This window comes from Lissotriton helveticus, chromosome 1_1, assembly GCF_964261635.1.
Source record: "Lissotriton helveticus chromosome 1_1, aLisHel1.1, whole genome shotgun sequence".
NCBI classification, from domain to species: domain Eukaryota; kingdom Metazoa; phylum Chordata; class Amphibia; order Caudata; family Salamandridae; genus Lissotriton; species Lissotriton helveticus.
In genome coordinates this window covers 496,070,678-496,083,890 of record NC_136057.1, presented here as the reverse complement: position 1 = coordinate 496,083,890, position 13,213 = coordinate 496,070,678, and positions in this window count along the sequence as shown.

The following is a 13,213-nucleotide window of genomic DNA, read 5'->3' as shown; positions in this document are numbered from 1 at the left end:
AAGTCCTGGAGGTACTTGGATCAAGTGTAACTTCCATTTTTAACTCTATGTTTACAGAAGCCATTTTTCCTTCTATGTGGAAGAAAGCCTCGATATTCCCTCTTTTAAAAAAAAAGTCAATCTTGATGCTCTGGATCCAGGTAACTATAGGTCTATCTCCCAGTGCCAGCCAAACTGGCCGAAAAGGTTATGAATAACCAGCTGATTACATATCTACAAGAGGATGACCTTCTGGATGAGGCTCAACTTGGATTCAGGTCATAGCATAGCACCAAAACGGGGCTGATTAAGGCAACTGACAAAATTAGAACAGTCATGGACACTGGGGCTGCTGCAGCCCTGTTGTTGCTTGACTTGTTGGTGGCCTTCGATACAGTAGATCATAAAACATTGCTAAAAATGTTTAATTCTGTTGGCATCTCTGGAAAGGCATTGACATTGATATCTTCCTTTCTTGAGGATAGGATACAATCTGTGGCCTTGGGGAATCTGACCTCTCCATCCTTCACACTTCTCTGTGGAGTTCCACAGGGTTCCTCCTTAAGTCCCACTCATTTTAATGTTTATGTCTTGGAACTGGCATCCCTTATCAGATCTTTTGGGATGACATCAACATTGTATGCAGATGATACCCAAATTATGGTAATCATTACCAAAAATACATCACCACCAGTAAACAGGTTTAGGGACTGCATGACAGCAGTCAGCTCCTGGATGAGCTCGCACTGTCTTAAATTAAATTCTGGGAAAACAGAGGGGATTCTGTTTGGCAAATTGTGCGCTGTATACATTTATAACATAACAAATTTATAACATGACAAAGCTGTCATCAAAGAACAATTCCTTTGATTTGCAACCTTAAAAGAATTGGATGCTATCTCAATTGCAAATATTATTATGGATACATGTTCCCAATTTGGATTCAACTTAGAAAAACTCCATTGCCAAGGATATGATGGATGCTCTACAACGGCAGGAAAGGAATGTGGCGTTCAAGCCATAATAAAGGGAAAATATCCTAAAGGTGCTTTTGCTCGCTGTGCTGCACATAATCTTAATTTGGTTGTTAATGACCTGTTCCTGATATATGGAATTCTGTTGGCACAGTGAAAGCCAATATCAAGTTTTTCTATGAGAGTCCAAAAAGAAGGTCTCTTATTCCCAATGTGCCATTGCTGAGTGAAACATGATGGACAGCAAAATACAAAAACATTCGAATTTGGTACACTTTGAAGAGATTTTTAAGCAAATAAGCTTCACTATAGCATTCAGGTAAAACACATCAGGAGGGATATCAATTGCAATGTTCCACCGGCACAGTGAGCTTTCTCTTTTGCTTGTCCATAATTTCAGATTACTCATCAAGTTTGAAATCTGTAAGCCAGGCTCTCCAAACTGTTCAGCTTGATATCCTTAAGGTATGTAATCACGTGCAAAACCATCTGACTGTGTTCTGTGATCAGAGACAAAAAGCAGAAGAGCAATTTAAGGAAATTTTTACAAACCCTCAAACAATGGCAGAATAATTGAACATCGAGCTTTGTGTTCTCAGACAGTGTGGTCGACAAGTATTTTGTTCTCATTTTAGTTCCTCTCCTGTGGAAGAATACTATCGCCAGTCTATCTATGCGCCATACATGGACTCTATCATTGCATCATTAAAAGGTTGGTTTTTCAATGAAAACAAGAAACATTTGTGTTGGGTTTAAGTTTACCCAAAACACATGGCAAAAATGGCACTTGAGCAATACAAATGCCGTGTTGCAAACAGCTGAAATAAGCAAGCAATTCTCATTGCTCTCCCATTATCAGTGACCACTTGTACAGTGGAAAGGCCTTTGAGCACAATGAGAAGGGTGAAAACCTGGTTGAGGTCGACAATGGCAGATAATAGCTTATCGGGTTTGTACATGATGAGCATATATCGAGAAAAAATTTATGAAAACAAACAACAGCTTATTGAAAAAGTAATAGATAAATTTGCACAAGACTACAGATGTTTAGAGTTTCTTTTTACGTCGAGCCTATAGCAGCAGTGCGCATGCGCTGCTCGCTTTGCGAGGCATGCAGTAATGGAGTATGTAGTGGAAGCTTTGTGGCAGCTCTGCCCACTCTCCACCTATGTTTTTAATTGTCTCGTGTCATTGTCTTTCATAAATGCTGCCGTATGAATGAATATGAGGCTTGTTAGTCCCTCCTTATTGTGGCCATGTCGTCATTTGTACCCTGCCATGGATACTGGCCCCTTTACTTCCAGTGTTACATAGTACCGTAAGTGTTATTTAGACTATGAGCACTAATTTGTTCATGCCTTCTTGCCCCTTCTCACCCCTCCTCCCCCCACCGCACTCCAGTTGTCCGTGCTTCTCACCCTTCCCATTGTCCATGCTGCAATGCAATAGGTCTCGCGTAAATGCGATTCCTATTGCATTGCAAATGCTTGTTTGAGCTCAGTAACCAGTGAACCAAAACTGTATAAAACTACTCATTGAAAAATGTGACTGTTAAATTTCAGCAAGGGTGCAGATATTTGCAGTTCCTAACCTGCAACAGTTATCCATGTTAAGTTTATATGTTTTATTTTCCAATTTGGATGAGAACAGTTGTTATTTTATTTAAGTTAATATATTTTAATTTATTTATATATTCAGGTTAATACATTTCCAAAATAAATACATCTGTCATATATTTTAATTGTTATTCGTTGCGCATGTTAACACCAACTTCAGATTCTATGTCAGGGCCAGAGGCTCTGATTATTCCTTCTTCGCTTTATTTTACAACAGCTAACTTGAAACACAACAAAAAAACTACTACTCCCATGAACACCTGGGAGTAGAACAAACAATTTCACAACTGTCCTTCAGTAATGTCCATTATCCTGCCTCCTCCTCAGTGCTTCTCTTTCTTCGCTGTTCAGCAGCAAAATAAGTCACTTTTTCTTTACTCTCTTTGCATGTGGGGAGGGTTGTGTATCTTTGGTGGGCTATTGGTAATTCCGTTTGTTGTTCTGATTTTCTTTGCAGATTCCCTAGTCGCGTGGACGCTTTTGCGTACCTTACGTGATGGTGCCATAATTGCGGTGTGGTTCTCCTGCCGCGTGGGGGCGCTGTGTTTTCTTCATGGGTGGCGCGCGCCAGCACTGAGGATAGAGGGCTGACGAGAGCTGCACATTGAGGAGCCTTGCCGATCCCCCAGTCTCCTGAGTGACGCCCTGTTCTGGGTCTGTACAGTCATCATTACGTCCTGCCTGGAGTCTGTATTTGGTACTTTTTGTGACGTCCTGCGGGGTTGTATTGGCGGCTACAGTGCCGTGGGGGCACTTGTCTCGGGAGGCAGTAGCCCGTTTTTACAACAGGGCGTGAGTGTCCCTAGGGCTCTGCCCACATTATTGTGTACCTCCGGTTACCCTAATTCGTCTGGGCACCCTCCCAGCTCAAGATTGCCAATTTCATTGTTCCTGACATTTGAGGGACTGCCTACTGGTCACAAGGGTTTATTGGCAGATATGCAAGCCCAAGACCAGGCGCTTAATGATTTGATATATAGGGCCGTAAACCAGGCCATGGAACCTCTAGAACCGTGACTTTCATCGTAAATTGCGCAGGAGTGCACCAAATGGTTAAAACCCTCAGTGATCCCCCTGAAGCCCCTAAGGCAGTGCAGGATGAAGGGCCCCCTCCCATTAAGAAGCAGTGTAGTGATGGGGTGGATGTGGATGCTTTTGCGTGCCTGAAACCGGCCTTTTTAGTGCAAACTCCAGCCCCGGTGCCTGCGGCATCCCAGGATGATCCTCAGACCCCCCCGCACGGTCACCCCAGATCCCCAGGACACCGGGGACTCCCCAGGAGATACGGACGATGATGCAGGCCCTTCGAGGCCTTGGCTGCCCACCCTTTCTTCCGCCCCAGGTGGCATTTAGGATATGCTGGTCCCGGCGGACAGGGTTGCGAAGTATGTAGCGAGACGCCTTCGGAAACCGATGGAGAAGGAGGCTCGTAACTGCCTATGGGCAGAGTGCCCTCGACCATGCCTCGAGAATAAAGTCACCCTCACGCCAGACATCGACCCCAAAATGGCAACCTTCCTTGCCAAGTTCATCAAGGACCGTCAAAAGAGTATCAACAGGTCCTGGCGCTCTTGCCAGGACAAGCTCCTCGACGCCATTGGGCCGGTCACGAAAATCCTTGACATGGCCGAGGAGGCTAAAACATCTAGTGCCCTGATATCTCCTGAGGTCCTGTCCGGCTTGACGCAGCAGGCTATTGTTTTCCTGGGGAACACTAATTATGCGCTCTCCACGGAGAGACGCCGATCGCTGTTGATGAAAGTGGACACCAAGTTGGGGGACCTCGCTGCTTCAGAGGCGAGAGCAGTTTCCCAGGGAGGTCTCTTCACGACCCATTTGTGAAGGAATTAAGTACATTTGTGGCCACCTTCACGTCTTTGGATAAGGCCCAATTTAATATTCGCAAGGTTTTTACCCCATGGGTTTTCAAAGGGGCCAGTCATGGCAAGGGCCACTCGACCGGCTGTCCAAACGTTTACAACCCTGACAGGGGGCAATTCTCTGGAAGTGGTCAATATCAGGCTGGTTCCCATTTCAACATCTTCTATCCCTCCAGAGGACAGAAGTTCCATGGTCGTGGAGGTTTCAAGTGACAAGCCAATGCTTCTGGCAAAGGTGAGTGTGCTGCCTTCGATGAGCCTGCAAGTGGGAGGTCATTTAGCACAATTCCTTATAGCTTGGGTCTCCCTCACGAGCGACGCTTGGGTTCTAGAGGTGATTCAGGGCTGTCAAGTGGAGTTGCATGGCTGTCCTTGTCAGTTATCCCTTCCTCGTCCCATTTCTTTCTTGCAATGCGATGCGGAGCTGGTAAGCGAGGAGGTCTCGGCTCTTCTCCAGAAATGGGCAATCTGTTATTCAAATGAGCATCCCCAAGCTTTTATCAGAAATATTTTCCTGGTCGACAAGCCAGACGGGGGTCGCAGGCCAGTGATCAGCCTTTTCAAAATGGAAGTTATTCACCTTCTCAGAGATGAGTTGAGGCCTTGCAACTAGATGGTCCGGCTGGATTCGAAGGACGCGTAACCTTACCGGCCCGATATTTACCCCACACCACTGTTTTCTGCAGTTCGCCTGGGACGGAGAGGTATTCGAGTTTACCACTTTGTCTTACGGACTTTCCTCAGCGCCCTGGTGCTTCACCAAGGTCCTCCGTCCAGCAGTGGAGTTCCTCAGGGCTCAGGGCATTCGTATGATAGTCTACCTCGACAACATGCTGTTTATGGCCCAATGTCACAAGACCCTTTCCAGTCAGCTGCAGATAGCAGTCAACTTGCTACGAGGGCTTGGTTTTGTTATCAACGAGAAGAAATCTCTTCTTTTCCCAGTGCAGAGCGCAACATTCCTAGGATTCACAGTAGATTCTACCTCTTCAACACTGAGCCTACCGGCCCGGAAAATGGCAAAGATCAGGCACGACTTCGCCAAACGTTAGCCAGGTCACATACCTCTCTGTGTCAACTGGCCCGCCTAGTGGGGCTACTCTCATCCTCGATTCAGACCTTCTTTCTGGGCCCCCTGCACTACCGCACATTGCAGCGGCTCAAAGCACACCATCTCCGTAGGGGGCTGACTTATTTGCAGTCCGTCCCTCTCACGGCAGAGGTGAAGGAAGAAATTATGTGGTGGCTCACCCACATGGAGGCGTGGAATGGGCGTGCGATCTTCGGGTCCGCCCCAGACATTGTAATAGAATTGGACACCAGTTGAATCGGCTGGGGGGCCAGATGTGGAGCTTTTTCCACCGGTGGTGCCTGGTCAGTACACGAGCAGTCGTTGCACAGCAACGGTCTTGAGTTACTGGCAGTTCATTCGCGGTGCAATGCTGTACAAAGGACAGAGTGCAGTCTGGTGTTCTCCCCAAAATGGACAACGTTTTGACGGTCCGGTATATCAACCACCTGGGTGGCACCTGGTCCCGTGCTCTGGCAAAACTCGCCAAGGACTTTTGGAAGTTTTGCCTGGGCAATCAGGTGTCGGCCACCACAGAATATCTTACCGGGCCAAGCAAACGAGTTGGCATATTGGCACTCTCATCATCTGCTGGATGCCAGCATTTAGAAGTTGGATCCCCTTGTGTTCTCCCAGTCAGTGGAGAGTTGGGGACCTTTCACAGTAGATCTTTTTGCATCACGACTGGATCATCAGTTACCAAGGTTTTTCAGTTGGAGGCCAGATCCGTTAGTGGGGTTGTGAGAGATGCATTCCTTCAAGATTGTCAGCGGGTGTAGGGCTACGTGTTCCCTCCCTTCTCCATGATGACGTGAGTGTCCGATCAGGTTTGCCGCCAGCAGGCAGAGGTGGCGTTAGTCACCTCACTTTGGAGGTTTCAAGTGTGGTTTCCAGTTCTACTGGAACTTTCCTGGGATTCTCTAATCCGACTCCCCCACTTTGATCACATTCTTCTGCATCCAGACCTCAATCCCCTCCGCCTGGTTGTGGAGGGATCGCTCCAGCTGATGGCCTGGCAGATCTGAGGCATCGCTGGTCGCTCTCGGGCCTTTCGGGACACGCTGAGTCCTTGCCATCCAAGGCTTGGGCGGACAGTACACCAAAGAGGTACCGTTCTGCCTGGAACAGATCGCGCCATTGGTGTTTGCGACAGTGTGGATCGCGTGGGCACAGATGGAGTCAATATTTACAATTTCTTGGCAGGTCTTGCGGGAGAAGATATTGCTTACCGGTCTATTAACACCTTCCACTCAGCGATATCAATGGGTCATAACCCCATTCAGGAATCCCCAGAGGGAGAATACCCATTTGTGCGCAGACTTTTGAGAGGCATTTGCCTATCCCTCTCACCTGAACCGCGCTATTCCGCATTGTGGGACGTAAATTTAGTGTTGAATCTCTTTCTTTCCTGGCAACCAAATAGGTTCTTTTCACTCAAGGAGCTCGCGACTCCTTATGCCTGATTTCTTGCAGACAGGTGTCTGATGTACGAGCCCTTGACGTCTCAGCCAGAATGTTTTCCCTGGATGGGATCTCTTTCACCGTCAGTAGAACTAAATGTCCTACCAGTGTGATCTCTTACCCGGCATTTCGAGAATCCCTAAAGTTGTGTGTGGTGCAATGCCTCCAGGCCTATGAAGAGTTGACAGAGGGGGTCTGCCCTCCTGGTGAAAGACGACTGCTTATTGCACTTTGAAAGCCATACAAGGCAGTTTTTTCATCAACTATAGTCAGATGGGTGCGTTGGGTGATGCAGGAAGTGGGGATTGACACCAGGAAGTTTGGTACCCTCTCAGCACGAGGTGCTATGGCCTCTAAAGCATTTGCACTCGGAGCATGTTTAGAAGATCTGATGCATGCGGCCGACTGGTCCTCGGATTCGACATTTAAGAGGTTCCTCTTTAAGCCAGTGCTGGAGGTTGCTCAACTGGTGGTGGATAAGCTTTGAACTGGCATAATCTGAGCCTCCGGTCCTGACATAGAATGAAAATTTGCCTAGCTCTAGCAAAAGTTCCAATTCTATTAAGGACACGAAGGCAAAGATTATCCCTCCCGGCGACTGCTGGACACGCGGACCCTCCCAGTTCTGGAGCAAGTACTGCTCTTTGGGGTTTATTGAAATGTTGATCAATGTATTGTTTGAAGTTATGTTCATTTATTGCGTAGAACCTTTCTATGGCTCAGCAATGTCTCTTCAGTGTTGCCTCTGTTGCCTGATGTTATGAACTTGGTTCTGACACTGCATGTTTTTGCAGGGAATGATGGGTCCAAGCAGGATGTGTGAAGTTCCGAAGGAGGCTGTTTGTGTGAAGAAAGAGGAAGAGGAAGCACTGAGGGGGAACCAAGTGGAGGCTGGATAATGTCTAGTGCTAAAGGACTATTGTGAAATTGTTTGTTCTACTCCCGGGTGTTTTTTCTTTCCCAACTGCTAGAAGGTGTGATGTCTACCAAAGGCCACAAAAGAGCTGGCTCTGGCACAACAAACCTATGGTGTAAGGGAACATATCCGACCTGCTTCCTGCACCCCAAGGCTCCTCCTGTGCCCCAGTGTTTCTTGTGTCCCACCTGGCACACATCATATCGGAAGATGTATGATGTTAAAATGTTGTCCCTCCCCCCCCCCCCCACCCCCCAGCTAAAAAAAATCTGTAGGCGCCCATGATTGAGTCAATTAGTTTTGCAATTTTCTTAAGTGTATATTGTGGGAAATATGAAGTATGGCCATTTTTTCCCATTGGAAGGATGTTTAAAAATACTGTTGAGGGAATTCTGTCTAGCATCAAAATAACGAAGTCACTGTACAATTCAGTGGGAGGTTTTTCAGTATATTGATTCACTGGCTATTTGCGTCATTGTGCACTTCCGGTAAACAGAAATAAGCAACGTACCCTTGGACTGCATTGGAAAAACATGAGATGATATGGAGCAGAAGGGAAGGATTCCTCAAAAACAGCAGTCTATCGATTCCTTGCATTAAATATCTTTTGACCGTGAATTTGAGAGACCCTAGAGATGAATGCGGTGTTTTCCTTCGTTCTACATTTCATTGTAATTTCCATGCAAGGATGTGAATGATACAGCGAACCCTCCACAGACAAATATGGCTGTACATGAAAAAGGGCAAAAGAAATTTGCATTTTAAGAGTCAACTGTTTACCTCTTTCTGATTGAATTTCCTAGGTAATACACGAACACTAAACTGAGAGGTGTTTTTTAATTTTCATTTCATCTTTCTCTCTCGCCCTCTCTTTCTTCCTCTTGCAGTGTACCCGCCTCTCTCAATTTTTCTCTCTCTTCCAAGATGTCCTATTCTGCTCCTCTGCATTTTTTCTTTTTCACTCTTTCCCCTCTCTCCCCTCTCCCAGCCGATTTTCCTCTTTTTCTTCCTCTCTCTTTCATGCTCTCCCTTTTATTTATCTTACTCTCCCACTATGGTTCATGGTGGCTCACTTTCTTTTCTCATACTATCTCTAACTATCCTTGCAGCTTTGTTATAAACCTCACACTCCCCCTACCCCGAAAATATTCATTACTGCTTCGTTTTTTTATTGAATTCTGCTGAGGAACGAGACCTGCAATTTAACATCAGCCGCACTTGGACTTATGTGGACTATCTCTACTCAACCAGTTACTCACCACATCGTTCAGCTGAATGTGCCTGTTCTGGTATACTGGTCTGTACACGTTGACACCGTTTTTTTATACTAATGATAGATCTCAGGGAGTGTTTTTGTGCATGTAGGCACACCCCCAGCTAAACACGGTGCTGCTTGTAAAATGGACGTTAGAGAAATATACATGTCTCTCCATGCACCTTATTGCCTATTCAGCAGGGCGTGCATTTGTTAGAACTCTGAATTTCATATAGATAAAATAGTAAGGGGCATATTTACAATAACTGGCGCATCCCTGCATATCAGCAGGGATGCGCCATTTATTGTGCGCCACAGCTCGCCATCATGGATGCGCCGCATTTACAATGCGGCGCACCATGGGTCAAAAATGGCACAGATGCGTCACGCATCTGTGCCGTAAAAGTGACGCATTGCTGGAGTTGCGTCACAAGCGCAACACAGCTCCAGCAATGTTCTGGGGGTCCTATGTAGTTAATGCTGCGTTAATCCTTACGCCTGCTAAAAACAGGCCAAGTGGCCCCGATCATCAAGAAACCAACGGCTGACCCAGCAGACCCTAATAACTTCCGCCCAGTTACCAATATTCCATTACTGGCCAAGCTAATCGAGAAATGTGTACAAAACCAACTGAGCCAACACATCACTAATTTCATGCTGCTAGATGACTGCCAGTCGGGATTCAGAACAGGTCACAGCACGGAAACAGCTATCCTACATATCGTTGATGACGCAGTACAGGCCCTTGACAGCAAAAGGACATGTCTACTAGTTCTTCTGGACTTGTCATCTGCATTCGACACTGTAAATCATGGAAAACTACTAGACAGACTCCACTACATGATGGGAATGACGGGAAATGTGCTGAAATGGTTTGAATCCTTCCTTCAGGACAGATCACAAAGATTTTGGGTCAACCAGACACTATCCACATCATGTCCGAATTCAATCGGAGTCCCTCAAGGATCGACACTATCTCCCTCACTTTTTAACTTGTACATCGAACCACTGACAGAAATCCTCCGAGACGCAAACATATCCTACCACATGTACGCGGACGACACGCAAGTTTACATCAAGATCGAATCCCTGGAGGACATCAAGTTATTGAATGAGACTTTAAAAATGACATTGAGATGGCTAACAAGTAATCACCTGAAACTCAATGCACAAAAAACTGAATTCCTACTAATTTCACCACCAAAGAACCACTCAGAGGCAGAAAAATGGACCAGATTGATCACAGCGTTGAATTGCACCCCTACGCTAGTGGACTCAGCGAAATCACTAGGAATCACATTAGATAAAAACCTAGACATGAAAGCCCACATCAACTCAATGGCAAAAAATGCCCGCTTTCACCTGAACTACTTAAGGAAAGTGAAACCATTCATCTCACCAGCAGGTCTCAAACTGGCAATACAATCATTAGTAATCTCAAGGATTGAATACGGATGTACAACCTTAGCAGGGCTACCAAAAATTTCCACGGCACCACTGAAGGCATGCCTCAATGCAGCAGCAAGGCTCATTACCGGCTCGAGGAAATTCGACCATATCTCCCCTCATCTAAAAGCATTAAATTGGCTCCCATACGAAGCCAGAATCCAATTCAAAATGGCATGTGTTACCCACAAAGCGGAACACTACAGAACACCAAGATACCTGGCCCAGAAGATTGAGCTGTCTGGAGGAAGCAGACCAGTAAGGAGCGCCAATCTGCTGATGCTGAAACCACCCATCTTCCGAAAAAAAGAAAACATACGACAGAGCTTTCTCAGGGGCAGCCCCCAGAATTTGGAACTCACTCCCTCCAAATATCAGAAACATTACAAACACAACAACATTCAAAGGGAAACAAAGATCTTCCTAATGAGTAAGTTCCTTACATAGCCAAGAAAGGACCACTCCGCCACCACGTAAATGTGTCAAATCTGATCATTGAATGGAAGAAAGAGAAAGTTTCTACTAGACAGGACAAGCTGGAGGTACTTTATTTACCCAGAAACGGATTGAAGAATACACAGATAAAAGACAATGCAGATCATTTGAACAGTAGTACAACATACAGAAATAATAGATTAGTAGAATAACCGGGCTGACGCAGTCTGAAAATATAGAGAAAGATGTAACACCGATGTCAATCACTTACGAATCCATTGTACATATGCTAGGATAGGTTCCTTATATACTTATACTTAACCTACCTCTTAGCAGCGGGAAATGTTTACTATATAATTTATACTTTAGACTTATACCTAACCTACCTCTTATCAAGGGAAATGCTCACTACATATCTCTGTACTTACCTAACTCACGCACTATATGGTAATGATGTACGAACTATATGTATATGTATTTGTGTTCTATATAGCTCTATACCGTAGATTATACCTATCTACCTCTTATCAAGGGAAATGTTACTATATAGCTTATACTACCTACCTCACTCACTGTATGGCAATGTTTATACGAAGTATACCCCAATACCATGTATATGTATCTGTGAAGCGCTCTGATACCCAAGGGTCACGTTCGCGCTATATAAAACTCTCTAAATAAAACTCTCTAAATAAGCAGGCGCAGGGTTTTGACGCAGCATGGGCCTAAAAGTCACTGAGTGAAATCTTGTAGATTTCACCCAGCCACTTTTAGGAGGCGTTCCTGCGCCGGAACGCCCCCCCTGCAGAGGAACGCCTACATGTGGCGCAGGGCATTACAACGTGACGCATCTCCCAGATGCGTCACGTTGTAAGTACCCCTGCACCATGGAGCAGGATTTGCACCGCCGCTGCGGCACAAAAGTGACGCAACGGCGGCGTAAATGAGGCGCAAGGGGCTTGTAAATCTGCCCCTAATGGTATTTTCCTAATACACCAATTTGTAAGAGGAGTTACTCTTCACATGAAAATACATTGTAGACCTTTTAAAAATTTAGATATTTTAAACATTAAAATTCGGAGTTCGGCTAAAAAAGAAACAATTTTTTACCAAATGTATTTCACAAAAGACAAAGCCCACCAACAAAAGAAAAACATACAAATGAAAACAAAAAGCCTATACAAATAGAAGGCAAGAACCTCCATCAATATAAGAAGGATATTGCGAAAACCAGGGCAACTAATCTCTATCCTCTTTGAAATTGGAAAGCGTGAATTGATATCAATTAGAATAGCTGATCAGGAGTACTATTGGGATCCTATAGTACCGGAGAGTCAGCATGTTTTTATCCTACTCCAGTCAAATCTAATGCTGGCTTTGAAGTGTGTGGCAGCCTATGGACATAGCCTTTCCCCCTACCTAGTGGAGAGCCCTTTTTCCGCTATTAGACCCATTCACACATCATATTTTTTCAACAACAGATGTCCAGAACAAAACTACATTCTTTTCCTACTTGTTGAAAATTCAAAACAATCCCAAGGTCTGTGGATTCTCCTAGAGAAAATAGGCAAAATGTAGCAACATTTTCTTTTGTTCAGAAAAACTAAGGAAAAATGCAGTGCCAGAAAGTGTGTATTTTTTACTAAAATGGATTCAGCAAAAAGTTTGCCCTCTTCCCAGCTTTCAGCAACAGGAATAGTCATGAAAAATAATTTCTCACCAACGTTTTTGCAATTTGAATCTGAATTTCTGAATAGTGATTACTCACATGACTGCGAGGCCCCAGTGTGCAATGTGGCAACACCAAGATTTTTCCCTAGAATTTCAATCTTTCTGGGAATATGGGTAGTTGTGGTATTTCCGCCCAGGGACAGCCATCACCTACGAAAACCACCAAAGGCTATACACCTAGGGAAGTCAAGCGTGGTGTGGCCTATGTGGTTCCCACAAACTTATCTTACTGTGAATACCCTGCAAATACCAGACTACAGCTAAAATCAAAGATGTTCCTCATATATGTGACAGGGAGCATTCTGGAAGCTAAGGATCAACAAAAGTCTGATCACTCAGTATTCCCACGCTTCTCCCGAAAAAATCAGTACCCCACTGGTATTGGTAGGACTATTGCACCGGGCAGGGATGGTTGATGAAGCCACTATAGTGTCAATGCGGTCTTCACATG